The sequence below is a fragment of the Pleurodeles waltl genome, chromosome 7 (assembly GCF_031143425.1).
Source record: "Pleurodeles waltl isolate 20211129_DDA chromosome 7, aPleWal1.hap1.20221129, whole genome shotgun sequence".
NCBI classification, from domain to species: domain Eukaryota; kingdom Metazoa; phylum Chordata; class Amphibia; order Caudata; family Salamandridae; genus Pleurodeles; species Pleurodeles waltl.
The window spans coordinates 357,042,323-357,055,780 of NC_090446.1; the positions used below are offsets into that span (position 1 = coordinate 357,042,323).

The 13,458-nt window shown below is 43.4% G+C and overlaps 1 protein-coding gene across 6 annotated transcripts in view; it reads left to right on the forward strand.

Annotated features, from left to right (window-relative positions):
- Positions 1-13,458, forward strand: part of NCOA6 (nuclear receptor coactivator 6) — a 535,183-nt gene that overhangs the window by 255,651 nt on the left and 266,074 nt on the right. The window lies entirely within an intron of this gene.

Consider the following 13,458-nt stretch of genomic DNA (forward strand, 5'->3'; position numbering starts at 1 on the left):
TATGTCACCAACGACAGCAGCCGCTGTCTCTCGTTTTTGTCTAGCATGTTGTAATTCAGACATTTTAGGTATTTGCTTTAAGTCATCAATCTGGTAAATCTTTGGGAAAACTATCCTCAAATAACATGTCCCATACCATCCCTTAGGGAGACGGTAATAAGCATTAAGTCCACATATATAATAGATCCCATGGATCGCTGGATCCTGTCCATTTAACATGAATGTCCACTTACTCTGAAACAAAAACACATGCCTACATTCACTCGTTCCCACAAATAAAGTTTCATGATCAGATTTCGGCCTATATATACAAAGTCTACCTACATGTAGTGCATCTATAGCTAATTTGCCTTGCGTCTTTATTGCAGTGTAAGCATAATCATTTGCATATGTGCGTTTCTCTAGCCCCTTTTCCAATCTTTCCTTCAGTGCTTTGCGTCTATCAGTGTGATCTAAAAAGCTTTTCTCCGCAAGTGTTAATAAGCAGGTTAGATTGTTGCGGTGTGCATAAGCTGTCCCAAATGTTAGTGTCGGTTCAGAGAAACCTCTAACTAATTTTATGCTATGCTCTTTAGCTAACTTGTTCAGAAACTCAATCACAGGCACAAAGGAAAACACCACATCTAAATTAGAATAAAAGTATTGCACATGTTCCTGATCATAGAATCTTGTTAGCAGCAGACTACAGCTTATCCCGTAAGTTAATGGCAAGCTATGATAAGTGCTCCCTCCTGTACTGATAAAGGAATCTTTGTACACACAACAGTTTCTCGCATCCATTGTATCAACATACTCATTCAGCAAGCGATAGAAGACATTAGTGGAGAGTTCCCCTTTTGAATTAGTTCCCTCATGCAAGTGTTGTGTATCTTGCTCAAACTTTTCCCATGGAGTTAGTGTAGCAGTTTCAGGTTTTGAAGCATTGTTAGTCTCTTTCTTATCCAACCACGGCATTCCCACAATCACACCCACAATTATTATTGCACACACAATACCGAATATAACACTTAACCAACCACACACTTTACCCTTTTTGTTACTCCCTCTATTGTAAGCCATGGTCTGTAAAGAATCAGATAGCAGAATAACTCGAAGCAAACAATAAACTTTAAGGACGATTTAAAAGCTCTCTTTTTTTTTTTTTTTTCAAAGTCTCTCTTTCTCTCTGTGTTTATTTACAGCGTTTCGCTCACCCCAGGACCCTTTTGTCAAATCAGGTTAGCAGCTTGTCATATTCGGTTTTTCAAAGTCAATTCAGGTTCAAGTGTCACATCTGGTAATTTATAAGCCTCTTTTCTCATTTATCAACTTTCAATTTCTATTTCAGTTTTAACACAGTCTCTTGCTTAAGGTGGTTTCAGGTACCGTAGTATTGGCCTGGTACTTCTCGATCAAAGCAAAACGCTAAGAATTCTTGCCGCCACTCAGATGTCGTTGCATACGCCCATTCAGAACCTGCGTACCTTCTATTTGCAACTCTTTTTCTTTTCAGTCTGCGTTCACTTTGCAATTCTCCTTCACTCAGATCCTCCTTTCTGGTTGTGTCAATTTCTTGCTCTGTTGTCTCACCTGGGACGATCTTTTCCCTTGCAGCTTGTTTCATTGGCCAGTTATCACCTATGTGCGTTTTCTTCCTACTCGGCCTTTCAGGACGCTGAACAGCACCCTCCTCTTGTGCTATGGTGTTTTCTCTTGACGGACCTGCAACTGGCTCAGTAGACACTGGTGTGCTTTGACTTTCCTCTATTATTTCCCCTTCTTCCTCTGGATCTGTAACGGGTTCAAGCTCTAACCCGTATCTGTCTACTTCTGGGAGAACCTCTCCTTTACTTGGTTCTCCTGCTGCCTCTACTGAGATAGGCTCACCGTCACCTCTCTCTAACTCGTTTACTGTTTGAGGGACTAGGCCGTCCTCAGTGGGCTCTTCTGCAGTCTCCGTTCCCCTTTGACCGTACTCCGGCCGAGACTTCCTTCTCTGGAATTGCGGAGTCGGGAACTTCAAGTTCCTCATCAGTTCTTTGTATGAGCATGTATCCAGTTTGGAACGCCTGCACATTTCACAGCAGTGGTTGTTGTCAGTATTACCTGATCTAGCCCCTTCCAGCGCGGCTCCAAACACGACTTCCTTTTGCTTCTTGACAACCACCCAGTCACCGGTTTGCAGGTTGTGACCTGGATCACTGATCGGTGGCAATGTGTTGGCCTCCACCTGGTGGGAAAAAGAGCGGACCACATCAGCCAAACCTTTGCAGTAGTCCAACACCATATCATCTGTGATATTCACAAGAGCATTTGCAGGTACTGCGGGCAACCTCATAGCTCTGCCCATCAATATCGCGTGGGGAGATAGTCCTGTCTTCTTATCGGTTGTGTTTCTCATTGACATTAGCACTAAAGGCAATGCATCTGGCCATTTCATATTGGTAGCTGCACACATTTTTGCCATTCTCGACTTCAAGGTACTATTCATCTGTTCCACTAGTCCTGATGCTTCGGGTCGGTAGCTACAATGCAGCTTCTGTTCAATGTCTAATGCAGCACACAAGAGCTTTATCACCTCATTGTCGAAATGTCTGCCCCTATCTGATTCTAAAGAGACTGGAAAACCGAACCTTGGTATTAACTCTCTAAGCAACAGCTTTGCAAGTGTGAGACTGTCATTTCTACGTGTAGGGTAGGCTTCAATCCAGTGACTGAAAACGCACACAATCACCAACACATACCTCAAGCCTCCACATACAGGCATCTCAATGAAATTCATCTGCATCTTGCTAAATGGACCTACAGCTCTCCCTATGTGGCTCAAAGTCACCACAGTTCCTTTCCCTGCATTTATCTGTTGACAGATGATGCACCTGTGACAGGTAACTTCTGCGGCTTGTCTGAATTTCGGATTGAACCAATCAGTTTTGAATAATCTGATCATTGCGTCTCTCCCAAGATGTGCCTGTCCATGATAGAGCCTTGCAAACTGTGACAAAAGACTGTTTGGCAAAACTAGTTTCCCCTCCTCTGAGACCCACAAATCGTCAGCTCTTTGTACACATTGCATTCTCTGCCAGGAGCGTTTCTCTTCCCTGCTAGCACGACCCTGCAGTGATTTTAGCTCATCTAATGTGTCAACAACTCTTAATGAAAAGTTCAGACATGTCTCATTTTCAGTGTGCGGTAACAATTCCCACTGATCCTTGAACGATCTACAGTTCTATGCGCAAAACCTTGCGACTTGATCTGCATAGCCGTTTCCCATTGACACAAAGTCCTGCGACGTAACATGAGCTCTGCATTTTACCACGGCAATTTCAAGAGGCAACTGATTCGCATGCAACAAATCCTTAATCTGTTCGCCATTGTTAACTGGAGAACCAGAAGAGGTCATGAAACCCCTCTGTGGCCAAAATTGGCCAAATTCATGTACAATGCCAAATCCGTATCTGCTGTCAGTATAGATAGTGACTTTCACATTTTCAGCTGCGTGGCATGCCTTAGTAAGGGCAATTAACTCAGCCACTTGTGCGGAATACACTCTCTCGAGCCAGGAAGCTTCTATAATACCGGTGATTGTACACACAGCATATCCAGCTCTTAGTATTCCGACTGAGTCTCTCAAACATGATCCATCAACAAACATAATGCAGTCATTTTCTTTTAACTGCGTATCTTTAATGTCAGGTCTGGGTTTGGTGCACAGTTCTGTTACCTCAAGACAGTTGTGCTCCACCTCCTCCGAATTACTAATCTCAGAGTTTTCAACAGGAAGTAGAGTTGTCTGGTTCAATACAGTACATCGCTTTAATGAGACATTCGGCGACCCCAAAATAATTGTCTCATATCGGGTAAGTTGGGCATTTGTCATGTGCTGAGTCTTAGTTCGAGTCAACAGAATTTCAACTGAATGCGGAACCATTACTGTTAAGGGATGTCCCATCACTATGCCTTCACATTGTGTGAGGCTCTGACCAACTGCTGCAACTGCACGCAAACAACCCGGTAAGGCTGCTGCGACTGGGTCCAAGGTAGCTGAAAAATATGCTACAGGGCGGTTTGCACTTCCATAGACCTGTGTTAAGACAGACAAAGAACAAGCGTCACGTTCATGACAAAACAGTAGAAAAGGCTTCGTGTAATCAGGCATTCCTAAAGCTGGTGCCCTACACATGCACTCTCTCAATTCCTTGAATGACTCAAGCTCTTCCTTACACAGAACTATGATATACGGTTCATCCTTAGTCTCTTTGCCGGTCAGCTTTATCAATTGCTTAGAGATAACCGAAAAATTGGGAATCCACTGACGACAGTATCCCACCATTCCCAAAAACATTCTGACATCTCTCTTTGTAGTCGGGGGATTCATCTGTAGTATGACTGTCACCCTCTCCTTTGATATTCTCCTGGACCCCTTTTCAATCAAGTGCCCTAAGTATTTCACCTCTTTCTGACCATACTGCAGCTTCTTTGGGGACACTTTGTCCGTTCTTTCCCATATGGTTCAATAAGGCAATTGTGTCATACCTGCAGTGATCTTTTGTTCTGGACGCAATCAGCAAGATATCAATGTACTGCACTAGAGTCGAACTGAAAGGCAGTTCTAATGACTCCAAGTCCTTCTTCAATATCTGATTGAAGATGGAAGGTGACTCAGAAAACTCTTGAGGAATTCTGCACCAACTGTACACCTTGTCCAGGAATTTGAAACTGAATAAAAATTGGATGTCCTCATGAAGAGGCACCGAAAAGAACGCTTGTGACAGGTCTACAACTGTGAACCACTCTGCATCACACGGAACCTGAAACATAATCACTGCTGGATTTGGCACTATGGGGCAACATTTTACCACAATCTTGTTTATTTTTCTCAAATCCTGCACAGTTAGAACCTTCCAACAAGGCTTTTTCAAACCCATTATTGGTGAATTACATGGACTGCTCAATACTTCCTTCAGGACTCCTTGCTTTACAAAGTCTGCAATTATCTGCGACACCTGTATAAGGACATCTTGTGCCATGTGATACTGCAGCACCTGGGGAAACACTGCATTCGGCTTCACCTGTACTTTAACCGGTTCAACTCCCTTTATCAGTCCCACTTCCTTTCCTGTCAGGTCCCACACTTTCTCTGTCACTGTTCCTTGCAACTCAGGTGGCAAGTCAGTTACTGTAAGCATCGGGAATAGGGTTATCAAAGGGTAGTCTTCATTTGCGGTCTCTGTTTCTGATTCTGTAAACTGCCCATCATCCCTCTCATCATCACTGTTTGTCTGCACCTCAATTCCATCATTAGAACAGGTAATCGAACATTCTGTCTTGCACAGTAAGTCTCTTCCCAGTAGGGATACGGGACTCGAATCGCAGACTACAAACTTATGCAGTCCCTGAAAGTTGCCAATCTCAACTTGAACCGGATAAGTAATCGGATTAGTCAAGTACTGGTTTGCTACTCCTATAACTCTTATGGTACGCCCTGATAGTGGCAATTTCGGAACCTCTGCACTTCTGACTGTAGGGCGTGTAGCTCCTGTGTCGACCAAGAATGAAACCTTGTGACCCATCACTTTTCCCTCGACATAGGGTCCCCTCTGATCTACTTCTAGGGACGCTGCAAGCCTGCACTCTTCACTGTCAGAACTGTCATCCGACCATTCATCATTCATTCCATCTTCACCACGCAATGGGAATTGCTGTACTGTATTATTTTGCCTCATTACTTGACCTGTGACCTGCTGAGGAAGCATCACCTGTTGCTGTCCCATTGGAGCCAATGATAATTGCATTTGCTGTCTAGGTACCATGGGAACCTCCTGTGGTACCTGCTGCATTTGGGCTGGTTGAACATGCAGCATTTGTATTTGCTGCATGGGCTGTAACCCCTGCATCTGAACCATGTTATTCTGGACGTTTTGATTTTGACCTCTCAATTTTGGACCCCTCACATTTTGAAATGTACAGACATCAGTGCTTTGTTGAACGATACCATCATGCACCGCATTCCCGCTTCCAATGCCCCACGCCCCCTCACGCGTGACATGGTGACATCTTTTTCATCCCTTGCGCATCATTTGGAACCCCAAAAGTATTCAAGTCTGGACCGCGAATCACAAAACCTCGACCTCGGCCTCTCGGTTGCGCCTGAAACACGCCATTCCCTTGCGGATGCTGTTGTACCATTTGCTGGATTCCATTCCCTTGCATACCTGCCTGCGCTGCCCTTATCTGCATCACCATCACTTTTTCCTTTAACATTCTCTGCTTTAGCTCAATCTATTCACTATAACATTTTTCATACTGCAACACCTCATCAATCGGCTTCGCTTTCCAACAAAACAAATGATTCTTAATCATCTGGCCAACCTCTGGTCTCAGCCCTTCAACAAATCTGAACACAAGATGGTTCATGTCTTTCGGCTCAGTAGTCTCAGTACCACTGTAATGTTTGAATGCTTTCAACAATCTCTCATAGTAAGCATGGATCTATTCTTTAACCTCCTGTGAGGTCCGGTCGATTTTCTGCCAGTCAGTCACTTTTGGCGACACCTTTTGCTTCAAAAACTCAATCAATTTGTGATAGTACTTCATCACCTCCTCAGATGGTGCTCCTGTCCCCTTATCCCTTGCCAGCTCCTGGGTCAGCCAGTCCACACCTCTCTTGCACCCAAGCCATAAGTCGGGTGGAACGATGATCTCAAACAAGGGATTCAAGTCTTCCCAGAGACACTTCGCAAGTTTCACAAACCTGTCTGTCTGCTGATACCACTCTATCGGCTTCTCCCTCAACCTGGGATAATCATTTGTAAAAGACAGAATGTCTCCCCTAGTCCAGGGTTCATGGACTAGAACCCCTCCAGCTGTTTCTCTCATTGGTAACATCTTTACTGTCTCAGTGTCCGGTGAAGCTTTAGTTGGACTTGATCCCGCACTGTCACCTTTCTCCTCATCTCTTTTCTTTGCCCATCTGCCTTCCCATTTTTCTAAGGCTCCCCATATTTGCGCACTCTGCAGTATTTCTTTAAGATGCGCTTTTATTCCGGCTGACCTCATGTGATCAAACTCTTTAGAGTCGAAGTCTAGTCTGTAACTCCTTTTCAAATGTTTAGTATTCTCAATGTCAATATTGTATTTGTCTGCCAGGTTGGCCAAACTCTGATGTACTTTACCCACCTCTTTAGTGATTTGGGGGCACAGATATCTCAGTTCTGCTTCTGTATATGATTCCAATTTGTTTACCACTATTGTCCCTTCCACTAGTTCAGCAGCTTCCACACCCAGTCTTACAAAGTTTAGGTAGTTGTCTCTCTCAGATTTCTCTGCGGTCACCCCGGCAGTTTGTGAAGCATGAGTCTTTTCTAACCACTCTTTCAACTGTTGCACTGTAAGACCTTGCAGTGAAATATTCCCTGCATGCATCATTGGCGATTGTGAAGCGTTCGTACTTATGGTCTGCGGAGTTAGCACACCTAGCCTTACCTGCCTCATTGCCTCTAAAGGTATTTCGGCCGGACTAAGGTCTAACAAGGACCTGGGTCCTTCAATTGATTGCTCTCCTGGGGCCATTAATTGGGGAGCTCCTCGGGACCCTCCTCTTATTACATCTTGGGTCATTACTCCCTGATCACACATACCAGGCTTACCCTGCGCATATAATGGCACCGGTGGGCCAACAGTAATCGGTAATGATATAGCAGCTGTTGTCTGACCTGGTCCCAGACCCCGCAGAGTAGTAACTCCTAAGGCTTGACTCACTTAGGCTGGGGCAGGTACTAACTGAGGTCCTGCTGCTGGGCTATACCCCGGAATCAACTGTTGCTGCGCCTGGGGCAGCAATTGTGGAGTTGGCTCAATCTGCACTAACCTCAACTTTGTATATATCGAATCAGGCGGCACTATCAGATTCGTAGTAGTCTCTAGTACTGGGACATCTGGATAAATTCTCTGTATCTGGGGTGGAGGTTGCAACTGTATCTGCATGTCTGGCGCAATGGGTACACTGACACCATTCTGTATCAAACCTGTATCACTAGTCTGTACTGTATCAGTAACTCCCTTCTCCTGCGTCTGGTTCCCAGGACCCGCACTAGTGCTCGGAGCATTGTCGTCCACTGCATAAGATGGCGGGCGATCATGTAACAACTGATTGAGAAACTCTTCGTCATCTGAGTCGTCTTCCTCTATCCAAGACCTCTTAGTCTCTTTTGGTTTACTGGAGTCTTTATCTGTCTTACAAGCGGCTTTCTTTCCCTGTGTTTCGTCTCCCTCTGTTTTTGCTGGGAACAATTTGAGTCCGTCAACTATTCCCCTTCTCCACATTTTGCTCTCATTGTCCCATCTAGCCTCAGCTAAGGTCTTTTCTGCCCTTCTCATTTTCCTCTCAAATTTCTGCTGTCTTTGATTAATAGCCATTAAATCCCAGTCTGCTAATGCCTTGTACTGAGCTGGCCTCGGAGGTGGCTTTTGTACACTTAACATCCACCTTAAATTCTCTAAAATCCTCGTATTGACCGTCACGTGCTCTGGAAACGCCAAACATCCCTCCTTTTCTGTCAATTTGCGCCACTGTTTCATCCATAGGCAAGGCGTGACTCCCTTTTCCTCCATTACTATATGAGTTGGAGTACCCTCAGGCGGTGCAGTCTCCCCTTCACTCGCTATAATGTATGCGTCTCCTTAAAGAGCGCTCCTAAAAGCTTTGATAAAATTCATTTTTGCGTCTTTTTCTCTTGTCTGTATTTAATCAGGAAGTGACTTTAATTCCCAGGACACTCTTCACCCACCTTTCTCAACCTATTGCCACTCACGGACGGCTGCCAATCCGTGCGCGACCCCTCTCGGCAACTGACCTATCCCAGCGCGGCACTACTGACGTCACACTCCCACACACTGTAGCTGACAAAGTCTTGCGGCTTGTCCGCCCCTCACTCGATTCACACCAAACTAATGCAAAATTACTGCAAGCACCAATAACAACTCAAATTTGCCGGTTTACTACAGGAAGGGTACACATTAGCTTCAGAACTTTACAGAGATTTCACTTGAAGCCTCGCCCGCCACTCTCTCCTTCTCAGTTCCCGCATACGCAAGCAGAATTCGACCTCCAAATCCTACTCTCGACTTGTCAGTGGTTTTTTCCTAGTGCACTATAGAACTTGCCAGATCTCCATCGAAGGCTTCATTCACACAATTGACCAAAACTCGACTTATCAACCACGCCCGATTGACCTATTTAAACCACACAAATTACAACATAAACCCAAGTGACTCCTACACTTGTCAATATACTCCGGAGTCTTAGACCGCGACGGGTCCGTACATTAACAACCAACCACGTGGATCATTTTTGACCACAAAGCACCACACTCATATAAAGTACGCCGACTTCCCTACTCTCATACTGTGGAGTACACCCACTCCTACTAAAACAACATTACCTGGCCTAAATACACACAAACTTCACAAATCACCTGCAAAATGCATAAGCTGAGCAAGCACAAATCCTACACCACACATGCTAAAACGTCGAGAACATTCCCAACTCATTTAGGCAGACTCCGAGATCCCAGGAAAGTCATGGGGAATTTAGAAACACATCATATCTCCAGTTTGCATTATCTCAGAAAAACAATCTAAACAATAATTCTCCGTCCTAGGGCCCCAAAGGGCCAAACCGTCCCTCTGCTAGCAGAACTGCTAACGCGTCCCTTTATGATAATTCATTACACATTAGGACTCGTTTTAGGTCAATGAATCTTTTGACCGAGTTGAGAGACACCTTAGGACGAGATAGCTAATCAATATGTCAATCAATATGTCAATAATATCATCAGTATTTATTACCACAATGCATTTCACTTTAGTCAAAGACATTAATCGACTCAAAACACCACCATGACTTTGCAGTCATGAATAACCACACCAGTTTAGTAAAAGTTTATGAGTTTTATTCCCTATTAGTTACAATTCTATAAGTAGATGTGTTACTCTCAGAACTAAGAAACAAAACAGCATAGTCACGATATGGCAACTCTGATAAGATTTCATTAAGGCAAGAATCGCAAACATCAGAAGATAACACGGCGTGTACATAGACCAACTTTAGCAAAGGGTTATCAACGCGTCAGTTCAACAAAGCATAGATTCAGTCATTTGTCTATTTGCGTCAGTTTTAGTGAACCCCTGTCCTAACCACAGATTAGCATTAGCATGTTGGGCTTCATGCAAAACAATTTAGAACACCAATTTGGAAAACATGTAGCTACGGTCTCTGTCCAAAATAAGCAGTTGGTACCTAGAAAGGAAAAGCAAACATACAAATCATAATTGCATTGTCATAGTTACCCTCCAAGGTTTAAGTCAGCACTCAGGTTCAGTCTTCGTCGTCAGGACATCAGTTGATTCACCACCAGTCAGAACTCAGCTCTGGGGCAAAAGGGGCACTTCCCTCATAAGGAGGCAAAGTGTAAAAGGGCGATCTAAGAAAGAGGATGGTTCCAAGTAAAATAAGCAAAGTCACCAAACAGAGTGACAAAGGGCCTGATTCTAACTTTGGAGGACGGTGTTAAACCGTCCCAAAAGTGGCGGATATACCACCTACCGTATTACGAGTTCCATAGGATATAATGGACTCGTAATACGGTAGGTGGTATATACGCCACTTTTGGGACGGTTTAACACCGTCCTCCAAAGTTAGAATCAGGCCCAAAGTTTCTAGATAAAATCAATAGCATTCCCTAACCCACCTAAATGGCTCCCCGTGTCAAGGGTTTTTATCCCTTTTTCGTAGTACATTCCCCTAAAATTTCCTTGGTTTACAGTTATACCCCACTATCATTACCCTATTAGAAAACAGCTTATGTAATTAATCTTTCACCCTATATTATTTTACAGACATTTTATTGGTCCATGTAATTGACGTCTTCGGAGGTAGCATGTCCGATATGATTTCATCCTTCTGTAATTCTTTGCACATCTTTTAGTCAGTAGCTCCATTGTCTTCACCGGTTTAAACGACCTTGTACATTACACTAATTTACACTGTTGCATTTCAGCTACGACTCTCCAACCATACTTTAATATCATATTTTATCAACATTAGTCATTTCTATTAGTTCCTGTATACATTGGCGGCCACTCCCCGTGGTCACATTTCAAGTGCACATTTAAGCAAAATACATTAATACAATTTCTAAGCGGCATTATCACACATTAGTTCATAAACATTTCATGCTAATATAGATTATATAAGCTACGCTCTCTCAAAGACTCAAAGAATCTGAATGTAGTGTTGACATTCTTAATGGATGCTACATTTAAGATCTGATGTAGATGCCAGTTGAGGGTTCTTACGTAAAAGGCTGTTTTAGTTGCAGCAACCTGAGCTTGTAGCGTAACTGAGCTTCATCCTTTCAGTGTTTGCCCACCTTTGACATGCTTCTTTCTTGATAAGCTCGTAATGCAAACTAAGACATCTCTCCTGCCTAAAGTGGTGCCTCCATTCCATCTTGGTCAGTCTGTTAACTTTTCCACTTTCCGTCCTCTGCCCCACTCTACCAAGGAGGAGGAGAATTTGCATGGGCTGAAATCCAGGTGTGTGGAATGCTACTATTTTAGTGTCACGAAGGCAGTCGGGTCTGCCAACCAGTTCTTGGTTGGGTACACAGGAAACACGAAAGTCATGGAAGTTTAAAAGAGAACACTCTCCCAATGAATAATCTCCTGAATTAAGATATGACAAAGAAAGAACCACCTGAGGTGACCTGATCTCGATTCACCATGGTAAAGTCTTCCACTGCAGTTTTCACTAAAGGTGTACCAATGGAAAAACTTTGCACACCTTCAAAAAACGCCATTGTCTGGAGAAGAGGGATGGCAACTTTGCACTTTCAGGACCACAGGATTTTCCTTTGTGAAATGTTTTGTTCAGACTCCCTCCTACGGAGAAGATTGTTTGGTATTCTATTAGAAGGTGAGGAGTGTGCAAATAGATGTTTGGATCAGAAGAAAATGTTACCCTCCTCCCTTTACTTACGAAAATGTAAAGACTTCATAGAAAGTTTCAAGTTTAGTTTGTTGCATGCTCCTGTTTTCATTCTTGGCAATATTCTTGTCCCCACCTTGCACAATGCGGTTAAAAACATAAGAGAACTGTTGTCCATGTGTTAGGTAGGCACTGTACAGCTCGAGTGACATCACTACAATTCTGTGATTGGTGTTGAGTCAAAGCCACCGCCCCTGTCAGTGGCAGAGAGCTATGCCAGTAGTTTCCAGGTCTAGGCTGCACCTAGAATATTCAAAGGTGATAAATCTGCAGGTAGGTAAAAGATCTGTCACAAAGATCAATACCACAGGTACGTTTTTCGTTTTTGCCGAAGATGAGTTCAGATTTTTATGTTAGATATTTCTGACTATCTTCTGTACTGTATTTTTGTTACTGAGGCCCAGAGAGCTTTGCATAATCAAGACATCTGGAATGTGTGAAGTACACATAATCCACCATGTTTTTTACAGCCCTTTTGTTATCTGTGCCCGTCATTCTTCTGACAAGCTGTATCCTAGAGCTTGATTGCACCTTGCGTGGTGTCTTTAAGTGTTAAATTTGACTGTTAGATTGTTCACTGAAACACATCAAAGCTTATACTACTGGGGCGAAGCTGGTGTAACAAACTATGTACCAATAGGTCTGTTCACAAAATTCCAAATTGTAGTTGATCACAAGCTGACCTAATACAGCAATAGTCATGAAGTTGGGGGCGATCAAATTGCAACTCACTGCAATTACTTGCCATCACAGGGAGGGAGGTTTGCTGGGGTATTCCGACCACTATGTCTATGATCACTTTTCAAATATTATTAAAGTTTTAATTTATTTAAACGTTTTGTTTGATAGTACACATTGGTCCCCTGCACCACTACCTAGTCCCCAAAAATGTTTTGTATTAACTTTCATCAAGGGGAAGTGTCCCCAAGTGGACCACTTTTGTGAATGACCTACCAAACCATTTTTGAGAATTGGCAAAAATGTGCAAAACTTTGATATTCACCGTAACCAACCACTATTTGGAAAGGACATCCTTAAGGCACACCTTCAACATTAGTTCTGCATCTCTAACATGGGGTTAGCACATTTAAGAGCCTATAATACATTTTTGCCACCTTTTTGGTATATTTAAGAAACTGCTGCTTATTGAAGAAATTAAGAATAGGAAGAAGTTTACTTAGGGAAGCTGAAATGCTGAAAGTGGCTCGGATCTCTGCTTTGTTGTGTCTCCATTAATGCTAGGATTTGTTTGGTGCTAAGTCACAGACATTTTAAGGACCAATTCAGGGTTAGGGGTGCCACTTTTAGGGTAGATAAAAAAATATATAACCTCAATACATCAGAGTTCAGGTCATCCCAGATTCTCCAGTGGCCACGCTGCATGTAAGCGTGCTAACTCTCAGAGACTGGTGCTGTTCCTCAGCAGATAGAGA